The 18,773-nt window shown below is 42.6% G+C and overlaps 1 protein-coding gene across 1 annotated transcript in view; it reads left to right on the top strand.

The window, feature by feature from the left end:
• The first annotated feature begins 13,599 nt into the window (after window positions 1-13,599).
• DAPK1 (death associated protein kinase 1) overlaps window positions 13,600-18,773 on the top strand; it is a 155,064-nt gene continuing 149,890 nt past the window's right edge. Inside the window, exon 1 of the mRNA XM_018557873.1 lies at window positions 13,600-13,652. The gene's annotated coding sequence lies outside the window, so the exon portion shown is untranslated. The remainder of the gene's footprint in view (window positions 13,653-18,773) is intronic.

Raw genomic sequence — 18,773 nt, 5'->3', positions numbered from 1 at the left:
CCAAACCAAATGTTAAGCAGCACATTTTAATACCTAAAGTTGAGTTATTTCCTGTAATTTCCACTTTGTCAAACCTAGAAGCTTGTAATAGAATATAGATTAGCTATAAACTTGTATTCCATTTGATTACTGCAGCGTAACAGTCAAGTGAATGCGTGTTTGAGGCTATGTCTGTCCAATTTTCAGTTGACTGCTTTTGTGATCCACGTGATTTGTGAACAGTTGCATATTGCACTGTAATGTGGGAAAGTTGTATGCCCTCTCATCTGTGCATGGGAACTCAGATGAATGCATTATTATTAACATTCAATATTCCATTCTAATATAGCAGCTACATATGTCCCAGGACAGTCTTTATGGACGTGATCTGAAAACATTGCCAAATCTTGATATAAACCGGCATGTTCAGTTTGTCAGGCAGTCTGTTGGTGTGCATAGACATGGGGACTGCTGGCTTTTAGACTCATTTTTAAAGGTAGTGCAAATGCAATGGTTATGTTCAAAGTACAATAACCCATTGTGAACAATCATGTTTAATCTTTTGTTTTCTGATTTAACTACGGTTTAAGGTCACCCCAAACTTAAAATGTTCTTGATTGCTGGGCAGGCAGACACTGTGTATGTGTCTTTCAATGCTTAAGGGTCATTAGTTCTTGAATAGCATAGAAGCTATGTATTCCTTCTTCTATGGGACAGTCCCCATATTTTGCAAACCACCCTGCACACTAAGAACATTGAGTCTTTCTTGTGAGACTGTTATGTGACCCAAGTTAGAGGGGACCAGGTATGTATGGAAACACTATAATTGACACCAAAATCTTCCACAATCTACAATAAGCATAGTCTGGATGTAACTGGTAATGCTTAATTAGTACAGATGAGTGGGCCCTAATCTTTCCAATGATTTGGGGTCAATTTTAATTTTGTAAAATTTTGAAGTTTTAAACTAATGCTCTAATCTTTCCAACTGTTTATATAAAGTCGTTATTTTACAAATAAAGAATAAATACAGAGTGCACCTATGCTAGTGTCTGAGTAAAGCTGTTTACTTTCATACTTTCTCTAATGTATAAGGATGAAAGAGTGTTAGAAGGACTTTTTAAACATATCTTGTGATCTACCACCGATTGATGGTTGTGCCAGTCAATCAGGCTCTGGCAGTGGTGAACAATTACCTGAATGAACTGTTCCCTGACATCATGGGGTTTCTTGGCATTCAAAGGTTCCTGAGAGGAGCTCCCCTTTTTAAATACAGTTTGTCTCACTATAGTCATGTAGGTGGGCCTAGCAGTAGGATCCAGAGCACCCATGAGGCTGATGAGTGTCCCATTAGGAAAGAGCAAAGGAGCTGCTGACACGAGTTGTGAGTTGCAACCTGCTCTTAAAAAAGGGGTTCCATTTTGTTGGAAGAAAACGTTTATCCTACCACAGCCGCACAAAAAGTAAAACATCACAATATACAGAACTCCTGTGTCCCCTGCCTCTGTAGCTTGCCTTAGCTTGGCTTTTTTTGGGGTTGCTGTATCTTGCAGATGGATTCTGGTGGTAACCCATGGTTGCACACCTTGCTAACAAACGATCACATACAACTTGTTACATGTTTTTATAAATCACAGTACAGGTACAGTAAAAGGATGAAAAGGAACCTTTTCCTCATGCACTAACACAGCATTTGTTTTTGTATGCTGTCATACATTTTGTTATCCGTGAGGAAAATAAGCATTATATATGTTTATTTTGTCCAGCTTATATGTACTGGAAGGAATATACATACATTTTAAATATATATCTATGCCTAGATTTATATTTTCTAACTTGACTGCCATTTTGCAAAGCAGCATTGATGAATAGCGATAAGGTTCGGGTTCGCCTCTATAAGGGGTTCCCAGGAAAAGCTTGCAGGTTAGCTGACTGATAGAAATAAGGAACAACCTAGAATGCAATGCATAGCCTTTGCCCCTCGTCAGCTGAGTGACAAGAACCAATAACTAGAAGGAATGGATACTCCATCTCCCTTTCTATAAAAGGGTAGGCTCACAGCAGCCATGTTGTCAGTGTGTGTTGAAGCTTTTAGTGAGAGCTGACAATTTTGAATAGGAAGAGATACTTTTTTTTATTTCAGTGTTGGTATATGTCCTGCATGGTAATGGCTAGCTTCCCATGATTTTTTTGACAATAGCTTGATTACTAGCACTACAAATGGCCAGAAATGAATATCAAGAATCGCCCCTCCCATAGACGTCAAAGTTAATGAACTTCGAGCAACATTCGTGAACCTAACCCAGGCAGATTCCCTTATCCCTAGTAATGAGTACAATCATGATTTGTTTACTTAGACTGGGACTAAATGAAACAAGGAGGAGGGATAGTTACAATTGTTTGCTGGCATTGTGAAGGATGTGCACAAGCCTTACTGGTTTACTGCACACAGGAGTCCAGTTACCAGTGGATGTAAAGTAACTCAAAGCACCAATGTATATAAACTGGCAAATGTGTACTAGATAAAAGGCAAATTTTTGGTTGCTTCTGGATATTGTGCAACTGCACTTTGTAAGCACTTGCAACAATAACATTGCTAGATAACCTGGTATGTGTTCGCTCACTTCCCGATCTACTGAGCCGACCTGTGACAGTCTCATTGTCACAGTTCGGCTAGAACTATGAGGTGAGTGGAAATCACTCATCTCATAGTTTTCCTTTAACAGGACAGAAGCTTATACCACCTGGCCCTAGCAAGACATTCCCACAATCTGAGTGCATCTTCCAACAGTTAGACAGCAATTGGACCATGCAGGGAAGAGTTGATGAACATTTCAGAATTCAGACCAACAGAAGCATTCGTTTTTGCTTGTGCCTACAGTGAGGAAAATAATGATTTGATCCCCTGCAGATTTTGTAAGTTTGCCCACTTATCACTTTCTAATCGTACGGGTTTTCAAGCCTGCTTGTTCGACGGAAGACGTGCGACCGTACAGTAGAAACGGTCACATGCCTTCCATACACTTTGCGATTATCGTACGATCGCAGGATTTCGAGGATTTCGATAATCGTACAGTGTATGGGGGCCTGTGCACAGATTAATCCTGTCAATTTAGGAAGGTGCTCCTAACGACAACTCGTTATTTATATAAAAGACACCTGTACACAGAATCTCTTTCTTCCATTCAAACCTCACCACCAAGGGCAAGACCAAAGAGTCATCAAAGGATGTTAGGGACAAGATTGTAGACCTGCACAAGGCTGGAATGGGCTACAAGACTATCAGCAAGAAGCTTGGTGAGAAGGAAACAACTGCTGGAGCGATTATTCGCAAATGGAAGGATACAAAATAACCATCAATCGTTCTCGGTCTGGAGTTTGTGTCTCCACAAACTAGCCAATAGAAAACTAGCTATTGTTCCCGCCGGTTCAATAGTTTGCTATTGGCTATTGCAAATTGAAATAACCAATAGGAATCTAGCTATGCATTCCTATGGTGATTTCTTTTTTTCTCTTCTTCTGACGGCAGCCAACAGCTCCGATGTCAGAAGAAAAGAAAAAAAGAAGAAAAAAAAATGAGCAGGGAAAGGGTTGCTCGATCGAGCAGAGTGAACCTTTCTGGGAGAAAGTGTTTCTCTCCCGGGCGGCCGGGAGACAATTAAACTCCCAGAGCGTCCGGGGGAGGAATGACGGATGGCACGACATCTGTCATTACACACTGAGAGGCCAATGGCCGGCCGCTTGGCCAGCTTCGACTTTCAACTGGGGTCAGTCGAGCCGAAGCATATGCCTTCGGCTCGACTGAGCCGCTCGGCCCACTTCGGGAGCTGTACGGGCTATAGTGAATAACCTGTACAGCAGCCCTTCAGTTATACTGAACCGAAAGGGTCCTGGGGCCGAAGCTAGCCGAAGGATCAGCCGAAGCTACGGCTAGATCCTTCGGCAGCTTAGTAAATAGACCCCACAGGCTCAACAAGGAAAGCTGCTCCCTTGATCCCCACTCCTCTAAGCTAGTAGACTGACAGCTGTCCCTTGCGATCATGTACAGGAAGCAAAGTTCAGTTGGATCTCACTGTTTGGAAACATGATGACTATAAGTGTTTGGGCAAAAAGCTAAATAAATATTTTGCTGGCCAATGTATATTTGTTTGATCTAGATACATTATTAAAAAATTAGAGCTTAATACTATTTTAATGTAAACTTTTAGAAACATCTTGTAGAATGTGTATTCCTTAATATTTCCACAGTCTGTAAGCTTGGAGTTTTATTCCTTGGAAAAAGCTGAGAGAAGTTCTAAAAAATGGATAAATGGACTAATAAGTTTATAAATTAGAGGGCCCTTTGTAATATACAAGGATGGAACCACTCTTAAACTAGCGTTATTCAGGCTCACATAGGAGCTGTCATTCCTCTTTTCTGTGCAGAGGATATACTTTTCTTTCAAATGTATCTCTCTTCAGTTTGCTCTGTTGAGATTTAGAGAAGCTGATTGGCTGCAGTGCAAATCTGCTCTCGATTTGGTCTGCTCCAGTTTTGATAAATTCCCCCCATGGTATTTTTTGCAATCTGACTTTCAGTGCTTCCAGCCTGGAAGACCTACCTTTTGGAAAATGTATTTTTGATGACAATACTTCCCTTGCTGTGATTTTGACATCTGGAAATGATTTAACTTTATGAGAATGTAAGTTACCAGCAAGAGTTATAATGTAGTCTTTTAAAAGAATTAAAATCTAAGTCAAAAAAGGAATACATTACTTGTCATGTTTACAAGTCTGTATAGTACTTTTAGAATAATTTCTTATTGATCATTTGTTTGCACATCTGAAGATTAACTGTGAGGCTCTCTCTTCTTTTATCAAGTATGCACAAAGTTTTCCATCCTGGCTGCTTTTATCGAATATTGTTTGGGTCTGATAAAAGAGTGTTTTGTTTTTAACATTTTCCACCTCAAACGGTTTTAAAGAATATCTAGCTTTTGTCAGTGGTAATGTAAAAGCCCTGCATAACTGCCTTACACACATCACATAAGACCAGCAATATACTGGTACCAATGTTTTCTGACCAGCATAGGCTGAATTTAGAGTTGTTATTTTTAGCTATATTAGGGTATCTTATCTAGTGGGGTAGTAAGCAACAATTTTGTGTGGATTGTGAGCTGATCATAATAGATAATATTTACACATCTACTTAGCTCTGTTGAATTAAGCATGTTTACAGAGTTCAGTAGCTCAAACTTCAATTTACATGCAAGTATATACCTCTTATTTGTCTCTCATTGGGAGGGGAAGTCTCTCCTTCCTCCTCAGTTGTCCCTCTTTTTGGTCTAGATCTCTAAAATACAATGACTTTTTACCTACCAAAAGGATTGTTACACTAAACTTTTTATCCAACCTCTAAATAATTGCCTATGTTATTTTGAAAAGCATGTATAAACAAGTAGTGGTGATAAAAACACTTTTGGGTTTAACCAGTAATTTTCTGAGTTTTATGTCCTCTATATTGAGAGCATGGAAGGGGTGTACCCCTTGCCTAAATACTTTGTGTTACTGTCTCATCTCAAATGTTGGAAGGTATGCAAGTGATATGGTCAGAGGACCAATCACACACCTTTTGTTGCCTCATAAAAACAAGACAGAAATCTTAATAATTAGAAGCTGTACAGTGTACAGATTGTACATACAGTACAGTATACAAAATACAGAGTATGTGAAGAACAGCACAGCATAAAGAGTGGAGTAGTCAGCAGTATGTAATACATAGGATAACATATAGAATGGTGCAGTCAGGAGTGTGCGATGTCCAGCACAGTACACTGAGTGGTGTGGTTAGGAATATATAATATACTGTACTGTATACAGAATGTTGCTGTCACGGGTTTGTAGTGTACAGTCCAGTCTACAGAGTAGTAAGGCCAGAGGTATGTAATGTACAGAACAGTCTAGAAAGTGAAACTTTAGAATTTGAGGGACACCCAAATTCATGACATGTGGCACCCACTGTGGTAAAAGGTGGGCGTAGCTACATTGGGCATGGCCTAAAGGGACATGGTTGAATATAGTCTGACCCTACCTACTCGCAGTACACACTCCACATACAGTATATGCTGCAGTCCTTGTACCCACAGAATACTCCTTATTTACTGTACTATAAGTGAAAGTTTCACAGATGTAAACAAATGATCATTAAAAAAAACAAAAAAAAATAGAACAGAATATGGACATATGGACAGAGAGCTAACACTTTGGGGGTGATTTACTAACCTAAACACACGCACGCACCAGGTGCGTGTGATTTTCACACAGCAAAACGTATTTATCAACCAAAAAGTCTCTAAAAGCATATTTCCACTAATGCCATATATGGAAAAATCATGCACATGATGCATATATAATGCTGCTTCACAGTTTAGACAAAAATGGTTATCTCATGCATTTACATTCCTGCATTCATCAACGCAAGCAACACAACATAGAGCTAATTTACACAACATCACCTTGCAATTCATGCTTGGCTTTGCACAACACACCTGCTGGGTGTGTACACACTACAAAGGGGTTTAGATTCCACCCATAGATCATGCTGGGAGGGAACACACTTCAGAGGTGTATTTATAAGGTTCGTGGTGTGTTTATAAGGTTAGTAAATCAACCCCTTTGTCTGAATACCTTAATAGTAGGAAAATACTTAGCAATCATCCAATGTTGAGACAAAAAAAACTTGGTCAGGAGTATGTAATAGACAGAGATCAGCACATGTAATGTATAACACAATATATAGAGTGCAGTGGTCAACAGTTTAAGTCACAATATCCTTTATATTGCTGGTCAGTTGGGGGGAAAGGGGAGACATTAGTGTTTGGTGACACAAAGGGGGGGGTGTTGGTGTCAGTAGCAGGGCATACGGTACTGTAGGTGTGGGCAGAGGGGGAGGGACATTGGTGTTCTGTGGGTTACTTACCCTCACTATGCTTTGCATTTCGCACCACTGCCTCACTCTGCCGGAACTATTATGCTTTTGTTTGGCAGGAGAACACACTGTATCGCATTGCGGCCGGCTCAATTTGTTGTGGAGCGGGCATTGAACTCAATGGCACCACAGCCACGCCCTCTGGCCATAATGCAATCGGCCGCACGGGAACGCAGGGCACATCAATGCCTGCGGTCTTGTCCGGTTAGAAGGAAATGCTGCAAGCACTATTTTTTCGGACTGGACCGCAGGCATTGATATGCCTTGCGTTCCCGTGTGGCTGATTTGCTGCAATGCAATCTAGTGCGTTCCGGCCACAATCGGGCCAGAATACACTGAGGATGGTGTGAACGAGGCCTAATAGTAAAATAGTGATATATTCAAGACAGCAGCAGTGGCACCAGGGCGGGTGTCACCCGGCGCGCTCCCGGCCGTGCGTTATAACATCCATGGTGTGACGTCATCACCAAGATGGCCGCCGGCCAAGGGAGGAGGGGATGTTGACTCGGCAGGATCAGGTATGCCGCCGGGTCCCCCCTCTCTAGTGCTGCTGTTGTGCTCTCGGTCTATGAGTGCCCGACTTTTGGTGTCACCCCCTCTGATGGTGTCATCCAGTGCGGGTCGCCTTCCGGGACCCCCTTGTGACGCCACTGCAAAACAGAATGAAGTAGTTGGTAATGTAATGATGGCAGGATCAAGCACTAATTAATTATTTCAAACAAACGTTCGAACAGTGTATGGCCAGCTTTATCATACAGTGTACCAGCTATCCAGGAGAAAGAAATCTTCAATATCCCCATGAGTTGTTAAGACAATTCACAGGTGAGCAAATGGCAGAGATCCAGATGATCGCAATGTGCAGTTTAGCAGCGGATATAGAAAATACTAGGAGAGATACAGATTGACAGGGTAGCACATAAAGCTATAAATAAAACAATTCCATATACAAACTGCTTGACATTCAAATATTTACTTGTAAAATAACGCACTGTAATTTGTCTTTACAGATTGACTTTTGTAAGCCAACATAATGTCTGCTTTATGCAGTATATGTATTCTACATATTATATCCATAGGGATGGTCATATACAATATGTGTATTGTGACAAAGCTGGAATCATCCTTATAAAACGGTGTGCTTCTAATTGGGTATTTTAGGCTTTTCAGCCCTAATCACAGGTTTCACCACAGTGTCTCTCTTTTCGCATTAATATAACTTCCTGCCATTCTGAAAGTGAGCTGTTATTGTTCCACTTGATCCCACACTATGGAGGAGTTGCCGAGAGACATGAAGTGGCTAGCACTGTGAGGTTCTATGAGGAACTCCCTTGTGCATGAGTCAAGTTAGGAGGGGGTTGCTTATCCAAAGGAATAGATTCGGAAGGGTAAAAAGTGCTATTAAAGAGGACATGACGATAAAATACTTCAGCAACGCATGCAATATGAGAAGTTTCAACATGGGTGAGCATTCATTAGATTTAAATATCGCCAGTAAGTAGGAGTGAGAACATGTTTCACACCCCAATATTATATATTCTCCAAAAAATCAAAACGATTATTTACCGCTCCCAAGTATGAAACAATTGGGAGAGGGGGGGCTTCTAAAAGACTTGGTTTTCACTTCAAAGTAGATAAAATATACATTTGTTATTGATTCAATATAAAAAAACAAGCTTGTAAATACAAACAGATCACTGGTAAATGTAACCGATAAAAAGTCCATATAGCCAGCAATGCAGGTGATGCTGCAGTGGTCTAGTTGTTATTTGTAGATGGTGGTTTCTTTAGATTCCTCAACATGTTTCAAGGCTTTCCGGCTTGCTCAGGAGGACCTCAAACCTAAAGCACTAGTTGAATGAATACAAAAATAAGTGTCAATGTTATAATAGACAGCACATCATTTTCATGTTCAATTTAGTTAACAAAGCATAAAACCTGCAACTTTATTGCCCAAGAAACGAGATAAACTTACACATTAGAGATCAACTCTTCTGGGGGGCGGGGCAAAAGCAGGGCAGATCCAGATCCCCCCTCTCCCAGTTTTGGGAGCAGTAAATAATCGTTTTGATTTTTTGGAGAATATATGGGTGAGCATTCAGTTTCAGTTGTGTAATACTAGTTGAAGTAAGACACAAACAAAAACCATACATGCCCATATCTTACAAGTGTACCTGCTTAGGAAAACTCTCGACATCCACAGCACTGTGTGCATCTCCTAAGGAGTAGTAGGCTACCATCTAAAAGACTAATTTTGCCCCAAACTTTTCCTTCTACCAGCTTTTGTTTAAGGCCTCTTTTACGCAGGCAGTCCAATCAGGTCAGGCTGTCAGTTTTTAAGGCGGACCCGTTCGGATGCCTATATGGGCAGCCAGTTCTAAATGGATGTGCGTCCGTTTACACTCGGTTACCCCCAACTCCGGCCAGGTCCAGAAAAAGAAACCAAACAGGGATCTGTTTCAACGGACCTGATCGTGCCGGATCGGGGGTAATCTGATGTAAATTAACACGTTTACCATTCCCCATAGACTGACATGAGGTCCGGTCATATCATTTTTTTCCTCCATTGCAAGATAGAGGAAAAAACTGGATGGACACAGATGTCACTGTGATGTCACGGTACTGTGTGATTTCGCTGCAAAACAATGTTTTCATCCTGTTATAGTAAGCAAAAAAACAATAGATCTACTGTCAGGGTCGACAAGTAACAAAACGTTGCGGGGGAATTCTGAAAAACAAAAACTACTTTGTAAATGCTAACAGACTGCAACATATATGTATGTTTCCCAACTTTCTGGTCTGGGAAACAGGGACACCTCACACCCAGTTACATAGATTATGAAGACAAAAATGAATTGTTTTTCCTCTACCTTGTCTTTATACTTCAAAATAACAACTTAATTTAAAGGGACAGGGTCACTTTTACTCTATAGGCCACCTGTAAAAGAAGAAGTAATATACTTACCTTTTCTGGTGGCCCCTTTGTTAAGAAAGACGCTGCTTCTCCGTTCCCCAGCTGCTACATATTTTCTAAACTCCTGGGTGTGAAGAATACACAGGATGCTGGGGGACCTTTTGTATGTCACTATAGAACTTACAGGTAGGCAGAAGGAACCAAAGGGACCAGCAGGGGGAGCAAGTATTTGACTCATCTGAAGTTTGAATACCTGCAGCAGCTTGGGAGCAGATATACAACAGCTCTTGAATACCCAAACCACCAGAAAGGCAAGTATACTCCCTCTTTGTTTATAGGGGGTGATGTGAATAAAAAGGACTCTGTGGTGACAGTATCACTTAAAAGGTTGGATGAAAAGTTTCTTGCAGACAGCTCCTGAAGAGGGTCATTCAGGAGCTATATAATACAGACGTGGAGAAATGTGTCCACAATTAACTGACAAAAGTACAGTGATATCCATGATTGTTTATTCCATATGGAATACAAATCACACTTTGCTTTGGATTTTTGATTCAACAGAATATTTGAAATAATAAAACAAATGAGAATGGGCAGGTACAAAATTGACCCTTAAACGAATATTTTTCTGAACAGACAGTTTGTCCCACTCTTCTTGAGTCAACTGCTCTGGCTGTTTGAGACAAAAGTCTTGCGATGGTTGTAAGGTGTGTGCCCAGCATTAGGGTTTGTTCACACAATATCCGGACCAGAACAGTTTTATCCCGGACAAAAAAAAAAACATTCCAATGTATTCCTATGGTATTTCTGGGCTCTGTTCACACCAGTGCAGTCCGTTCCGGTCCAGACAAAAAAAAAATACTGCTTGTCTCATTTTCTCTGGTCTGGAATGCACTGGAACACTTTTAAACACATCAAAAGCACTGGACGGCACCTGAAAGCCCATTTTAAGGGAACAATAAAACGGCTCCAGATCTGGTCCAGACATGGTGTAAACATAGCCTCGATGATGCAGCCTGAGGGCCCATTCATACCACATTCAGATCATACCAGATTGTTTACAGACCCAAGTGCATATTGCACTTCTCATTTTGTGTGGTCTAGAATGTACTGGAACTGCAGGCAGGTTCACACCATTTGGTCCGGAAAATGGTGTGAACCTGCCCTTAGGGGTCAGTCATACCATAAGGAGTGCATTCAGCCTCTGAAACGCACTGGAATGCAACCCAGCCGGCTCAGTGCCTGTGATCCAGTCTAGTATGATCTGCAAAAAATAGTGCATGCAGCATTGTTTGCAGATCGCACTGGAATGCAGTCACCAGTGTGCCACGCGTTCGGGCGATCGCACTGCGGGCATGGCTGCGGTGCCATTGACTTCAATGCACCGTCACGCCACAAAACAAAGTGAGCCGGCCAGGTTGCATTCCAGAGGCCAAACGCACTGGAACGCACTCTTTATGGTGTGACTTGGCCCTAAAAGCGTATGGCCCCAATGCATCCACGTGTCTGGTGCCTATTAATAACAATTGTGGTGTCCAAAAAGTGGGCATGCATTAAACATGTGTGGTCCACGTGCCTGATATTAACACTTGTGGTGTCCCAGGTGGGCACCCTGTGCCTGGGGCCTGATCTTAACACTTGTGGTGTCCCAGGTAGGCATATATTAAACATGTATGGATCACGTGCCTGGGCCTGATATTAACACTTGTGGTGTCCCTGGTGGGCATGCATTAAACATGTATGGTCCACGTGCCTGGGGCCTGATATTAACACTTGTGGTGTCCCTGGTGGGCATGCAATAAACATGTATGGTCCACGTGCCTGGGGCCTGATATTAACACTTGTGGTCTCCCAGGTGGGCATGCAATAAACATGTATGGTCCACGTGCCTGGGGCCTGATATTAACACTTGTGGTGTCCCAGGTGGGCATACATTAAACATGTATGGTCCACGTGCCTGGGGCCTGATATTAACACTTGTGGTGTCCCAGGTGGGCATACATTAAACATGTATGGTCCACGTGCCTGGGGCCTGATATTAACACTTGTGGTGTCCCAGGTGGGCATACATTAAACATGTATGGTCCACGTGCCTGGGGCCTGATATTAACACTTGTGGTGTCCCAGGTGGGCATACATTAAATGAGTATGGCACCCATGTGTCTGAGACGTATTATTCAAAGTTCAGTCCATAGCTCATCGCAATCCTAACTGGTGGAAAGTCCAAACAGATTGGAGGTGAGTGCTGCAGTGACTCAGTAGAGGATGAAGAAATCACCGGCACTGCTCGGTTCAAGAATGTCAGACATTGTTTACTAAATTGGATAGAAGGGGAAATCCTCTGCACACCTTGCAGCAATCCAGGCCTATGTAGACAATGGTGCTTGTAGTGATGAACACGGATGGCACCGTGCAGACACAATATAGGAAAAGGAATCACCAGCACTCAGTAGAATAATCCAACATGTCCATTTATTGGACATAGACGCAGTGGCGGAACTACCGCCGGTGCAGACGCACCAGGGCCTCGGGCCTCTAGGGGGCCCAGCACAGTCCCAGCGCCGGATCGGTACCTCAAATCTCAGCAGTACTTTATACAGAAACGCTATTGTTATATAAAGTATTGCTGGGATGTGTAGTCCTCTATAGCCTGTGCCATTCTGCATTGCTGTAAATATTAGGGTTGCACCGATATATCAGCCACCAAAAGATATCGGGCGGAAATGGCACTTTTGGCTAAATGCCAAAAGTACAATTTTTCTGCTGATACAGCAGCGCATCCGTGCTTTCTTTCCTCCCCGCTGGGCGCTGCTCTGTGTCCCAGCGGGGAGGAGAGAAAGTGACAGCCGGCCGAGCGCTGCGGGAGAAGAGCGCTGTGTTTTTTGGGGGGGGGGGGCAAAAAAAAATCTTGCACCAGGGCCCTTTGTTCCTTAGCTCCGCCACTGCATAGAGAGAGAGAGACCCTGCGTGGTCTCGAAACGTTGGCTCTTGTGATTGTGTGACGTCTATGTCCAATAAATGGACATGTTGGATTATTCTACTGAGTGCTGGTGATTCATTTTCCTAGACATTGTTTACTGACATCTTATCTGGTCTCACAATGTATGGCAACGTTTCGGAACCCAAACTAGTTCTTCCTCAGGCATCCTTCTTGTCTGAAGGAACCGGTTTGGGTTCCAAAAGGTTGCCATGCTTTGTGAGGCCAGGTAAGATGTCAATAAACATGGTCTGACATTCTTGAACCGAGGAGTGCCAGTGATTTCTTCATCTTCTACTGAGGCCTATTATTAACACCTATAGTGTGTCAGGCAGGTCCGAATTCACCGTCTATGGCCCCCAAGGGACCGAGGCCTTAGAACTTGGAGGGCTTGATTACAATGCATGGCCTGTACTCGTCCAGCAGCAGCAACAGCTTGGCTCCATACACTGTGTACATGAGGTAGAAACGTGAAGGTGGGCAATGCACACAGGGCCAGGTGATACATCTTATCCTGTGTGTATTGTCCCCCTCATATGACCGCCATGTCCCTCTTGTATAACTTTTCATACACTTTCCCCCCTTCTCTTCTCGGACAAAGCCGTCCCTGCCACTACTCCATCTCTCTTCCCCTCCCTGTTATTTGTTCGCCTGCCCACCTCCTCCCCCGCCTCTCCCCTCCTCCTTCCTCAGTCATTGTGAGCGCCGGCAGGCAGTGCTGGCTGTCAGCTCTGTGGATCCCGGGGACACGTTCCAGCTCCGGATCGCAGCCTGTGTGCGGCCATTGTGCGCTCCTCTCCTGTGCGGGGTGTTGTCCGGTAAGCTGGTCTTTCTTTCTTCTTGGCTGGGTGATCGGGGTTGGAAGGAGGGAGGGCAGGCTCCGATCTACTGGCACGGAGAGAAAAGGCTGGGCTTCATTGTAGACCTGCTCTCCCATGGTGAGCAGTGTGCGGGACGTAAATCAAAGCAGCACCCCACCATTATTTCATGCGTGCTAAAATGGGGGGCGGCTGCCTGCCTGGACTTACCTTATGTGCAGATCATCTGCAGGACCAGTGATGTCATGTAGTCTGCTCTCCGTCACGATTGTCTCCTGTGCTATTGGATTAGGTGATATCACTTGTGATTGATCATCATTATTATGTGATTGATGGGAAATCGTGACCACACCGGTGTGTGTTTATTATTTAGGATAGCACAGGGACTGTCGGCTCATTCTCCACAATCGCCCTATTACTCAATGGGAAATACCTGCCACATCTAGCTGGATCGTCTATACATGGGATGTCCCTGATCCAGGCTTCACCATCACATGGACAGCATCCCCTGATGACAGAGATGGCTTTGGGTTTTTTTTTAACTCCAATCTTTATTTTTTGTCAGTGCCTTTTGTTCTTTTATGACTCTTTAAACTGTAGGGAAACCCCAAAAATCAATATTTTTTTTCAGCCCTTGCACCTGCTCATCTCGTTGGATATTTGTTTAATCTGTTGCTATTTATTATAATTTACCTTAAAGTGGAAGTAGAGCAGAGTTGTTTATTCATCTATTTATATAGAGCTGACAATTTTTCAAAGTTTTTTCAAATTCACATCATTCCCTGCCCTCAACTAGCTTACAATCTAAGGGCCTTATCTCACATACATACAGGGCCAATTTACCTACCAGCACGTCTCTGATGTGTCTCATGTCTCTGCATTTAGTGATGATAGTGTCCTGACCCGGATTAGAACCGGCAACCCCTGTGTTGTCACCCCACCACACCACACATGTCGTGGTGTAGGACTACAGGCTGATGATGGCCGTACATGCTTTCATTCCCGCACTAAAGTGACACTAAACTCAGGAGTTAATTCTTAAAAATGCATTCAAGTACCTTAACATTTAACAAAGATTCTCAAATAATCTCTGAATTTTTGCTGACACTGTCCTTCCTTCTGGAGGGTGACTACTTTTGTTTCCCATGGTCCCCGTGTGTGTTATAAAGTGGCCTCCGCTCCAAGCTCACTCCTGTGATCGACTACAATCTCGCATTTAGTTTACTAATTTGTATTGAGATTGTAGTCCATCACCGGAGTGAGCTTGGAGTGGTGACTACTTTACAACACACACAGGGACCATGGGGAACAAAAGTAGCCACCCTCCAGAAGAAAGGACAGTGTCAGCATGGATTTTAGCGATGATTTGGTAAACTGTGAATGGAGAATTCCTCGCTTCCGGCTTGTTTTCATCTGATTGGAAGCAGCTGCTGTTCGGCTGATCATTTTTGGACTGGTTCATTCCACAAAAGTCAATTGAAAGGATCTCCTATTGTCAAGTGGTTTGATGCCTTCGGGGCCACCCACAGCTCAAATTTCCTGCCGAGTTGGCCAAAATTCTAGCAGGGTATGGCAGTAATGCCTGTGAGTGTCCCAGTGTGCAGCCAACGTGGACCGGCCCCAGGCATGTATCAGAGGTCTAGGAGAAGATAGCTCTGTTGCAGAAAGGGACCCTACAGGTTCTTACCCCTCACTGCCCTGCAAAGAGTGTACAGCAAGCTGTCACATGACCAATATAAGAATGACTGACGTGTATCCTCATATGAAAACACATAAAGATCTCCTATACCTGAAATTCACCTCCTTTAAAATTTTTTCAAAACTGGAGCAGTTGCCCATGGCAACCAATCAGCATCTCTCTCTTCCTTTTGCTCAGGTAAGAGTTGAAAATGAGAGAGAAGCTGATTGGTTGCAGTGCAAATTTGCTCTACATTTTGTCTGCTCCAGTTTTGATAAATTCCCCCCAACGTGTGTAAAATCTCTTTGCCTAAAGGTGCCCATACACTGTACGATTATGGTACGAGAATCACGGGAAATCCCGCGATCGTACGATAATCGCAAAGTGTATGGAAGGCGTGCAACCGTTTTTACTGTACGATCGCACGTCTTCCGTCGAACAAGCAGGCTGGAAAACCCGCCGGGAATTGTACGATTCTCGGCGGGTTAGTGGCCTGCTTGTTCGATAACTGCCCGTTTGCAGTCATCGGAAGCCCGCCCCTCATTGCAGTCATCGCAAGTACGATCTGCCTGTCCAAGATGGGCAGATCGTACGTTTTTTAAATTTACTTTACAACCCTCGCAAGTCTTGCGAGGGTTGTAAAGTGTATACCCTCCCGGTAGTAAATGGGAGGGTATTATCACCACCTGAGCAATCTCTGTGCTGGAATAAATAGGGGCATCATCCGCACCCCTTTAGCAATGAAAAAGCAAATGTGAAACTGTTTTGCTGGAGAGGTCTCCCCCCTCTTTGTAGGTTTCTGGTATAAAATGGAGTTAGCTACACAAGCAGGAAATGAGATTTCGGGAAGGTGTTTTTATTCCAGTGGATACTAAATTCCCCTGTTTGACTTATTAGAGTGACAGAAGTGAAAGAAGAATTTAACAGGTTTAGAAAATCATAACATAGGTCTATATTTATTTGTTTAAAGTTTCCAACCCCATTTGTCTTTAAAAAAAAAAATAGTTACTTGAATATTCAGTTGCTACCCTCCACTGTGCCTCTTCCGGTGGTGGGAACTAGTGATGTCTTTCTAGTCTCTGACACTCTCTTAACTGGTCTCACTACAGCACCCTTGTGGCATCACAATGTTGGGCCTAAAAGTGAAATTTGGGCCTAAAAGTGAAATTCAGAAAGTGAAGGTTTGCTATGTTCTAGTGAACCTTTAGAAATGTTAATGTGTCTAAGCATTACCCTGAAAAATGTACCCTTTACCTGGAATTGGCTCTGAAATATAGCAGTGCACTTCCTGGTATGTGATTGTGTCCACATCCTCATCATTTTAATCCTGTGCTATAAAATCTATGGCACTGCTGCATCTACTAGTCTCAGGAGATTTGGTGTTGTCACTGTTGTACTGCTCACTATTCTCCTTGCTGGAGGCTTTGACTTGAGAAAGGAAAGCACTGCCTGTACCAAGATAGCTGCCCTCTTATACAGAGACAGAACAAGGCATGGTAAGTCATGGGGAAAAGATCAGCTGCAGTGAGACCAAAGACAATACTGGCGACCAGTCCTTTGCTCTCTGTGTTCCTTTTTTGTGGACACCACTTCCAGAATTCAGTTCCTCTCAACCCATTTGCTCCCACCGACGTGTCATGTCGCTGGCAGCGGGCCCCTTTAAACAGACTCCCGGTGGCTATGTTTACATGCTACATGCTGTTTGCATTACTTCCGGTCCCTCAGCTGTCATTGCCCGGCTGCAGAAGCCGGGGAAGAAGCTATTGGAGCACGATCTGCTCTCCATAGCTTCTTTGGAGTGGAAAAGTGACACTTAAGTGTACCTGTCACCACTAGTATGCTATCATGTGATGGCAATTAAGTAAACTAAAAAAAACAATATTAAAATTAATGTAAAAATGTTTTTTTTTTTAAAGTCCCCTGCCCCCATGAGCGAGCTTGTATCAATGTAAACACATGGGTTTGCGTATGTACGAAAACGACAATTTTGCTACACATGTTGGGTATTGTCGCGTGTGCCAGAGTGAGAGCAATACATTTTGAGGCAATGCTCACATATATCTCAAAACTGATGACCTGTACTGGCTTTTAAACATCCCCTGTAGACAATTGGGGTACCATATTTTGTCGCCGTTTCTAGGACGCACACAGTTTTTAACTAGGGCATGTTGAGTATCTATTTACTCGTCATATCCTCATATTTTATATTTTACAAAAAATATATATATCGTATTGTGTTTTGGGGCATTAAAATTAACTTTTATTTTAAGTGCATCTTTTACTAAATTTGTGGGTTTCGCTAATATTGTGTGAGATAAAAATTGCAACTGCTACTATTTTATTCTACAGGGTCTTTGCTTTTAGAATATATAATGTTTTTTTGGGGGGTTTATAAGTAATTTTCAGGCCTAAAATGGGGATTATAACACGTGCAAAAAACGCACAAAAGGCCTTGGCAGCGAAAGGTTTAAAGGACCTTCTGCAGACCCAGGTGATGGACAACTTCAGCAGCCAATAGGCAGTGCCCTCATCAGGAAGTGGGCACTCCACATTACAGAGTTGAAGAGAGAATTTTGTTTCTTTCCATAATGAAAGTAGAGTTTTCCGGTAATGTGTTATTGTTACCTTGGAATAATATTGTATGCACAGTAATAATTTAACCGGGCCATATTTCATATCAGTTGGTCAACTGAAATGTTTTTTGTAAATCCATAAAGGAGAAGATGAATGTTTTGAGGGTGTTGTAGTGAAGGAAGTGAAACTTTTCTGCTTTATGAGTCTTCATTTGCAGCCTATGTAAAACGTGAATACTTTGCATTGTTTGTGTGTAAACATGTCTGGCTAACTCTTTGACTATGTAAGCTATGCTAATGTATAGTGGAATGATGAGTGATGGCTCATGTGTATTAGCAGTATATTAGATCAATCTCGTAAGACAGGATGCTTTGGCAAACTTTCCCACACAGGGAGTTGTCTACTATCAGGTAAATAGACTGCTAATATGGCCTCAAGTGTCAGCTAACTTTTATATTTTTCTTCTTTTCTATATTCTACTTTTTTGGAAATGTTCTTGATTTCTGAATTATTTTTTTTTTGTAAGCAGTTTTTATTTTATATATTACATAAGATTGTGATACGATAGGCAGGGGTGGACAAACTCATATGGATTTCAGGAGCCAGTTTGTCCAATCCAGGAGGCAGCAGATTTTTTAGGAGCCACCTCCATTGACAACAACTAGAGAAAAGCTCAAACGTTAGGAGCCAGCTGTAATTTTTAAGGAGCATTGGCTACCTGGATCCTGAGATATGTCCAGCCCTGATATAAGGACTTTTCTTCTTTCCTTTTAATTGTTACATTTTACTTGGCAATTATACTTTTTTAAAAAAAATTTTACATAGTTTGACACTTTTTCACATTGCTTCAGAATTACTTCCAAGTACCT

The sequence above is a fragment of the Nanorana parkeri genome, unplaced genomic scaffold (assembly GCF_000935625.1).
Source record: "Nanorana parkeri isolate BGI_ZX_2015 unplaced genomic scaffold, ASM93562v1 scaffold307, whole genome shotgun sequence".
In the NCBI taxonomy this organism is placed as follows: domain Eukaryota; kingdom Metazoa; phylum Chordata; class Amphibia; order Anura; family Dicroglossidae; genus Nanorana; species Nanorana parkeri.
The sequence above is the reverse complement of the archived record's forward strand: the minus strand, read 5'-3'. Positions and strand labels throughout refer to the sequence as shown.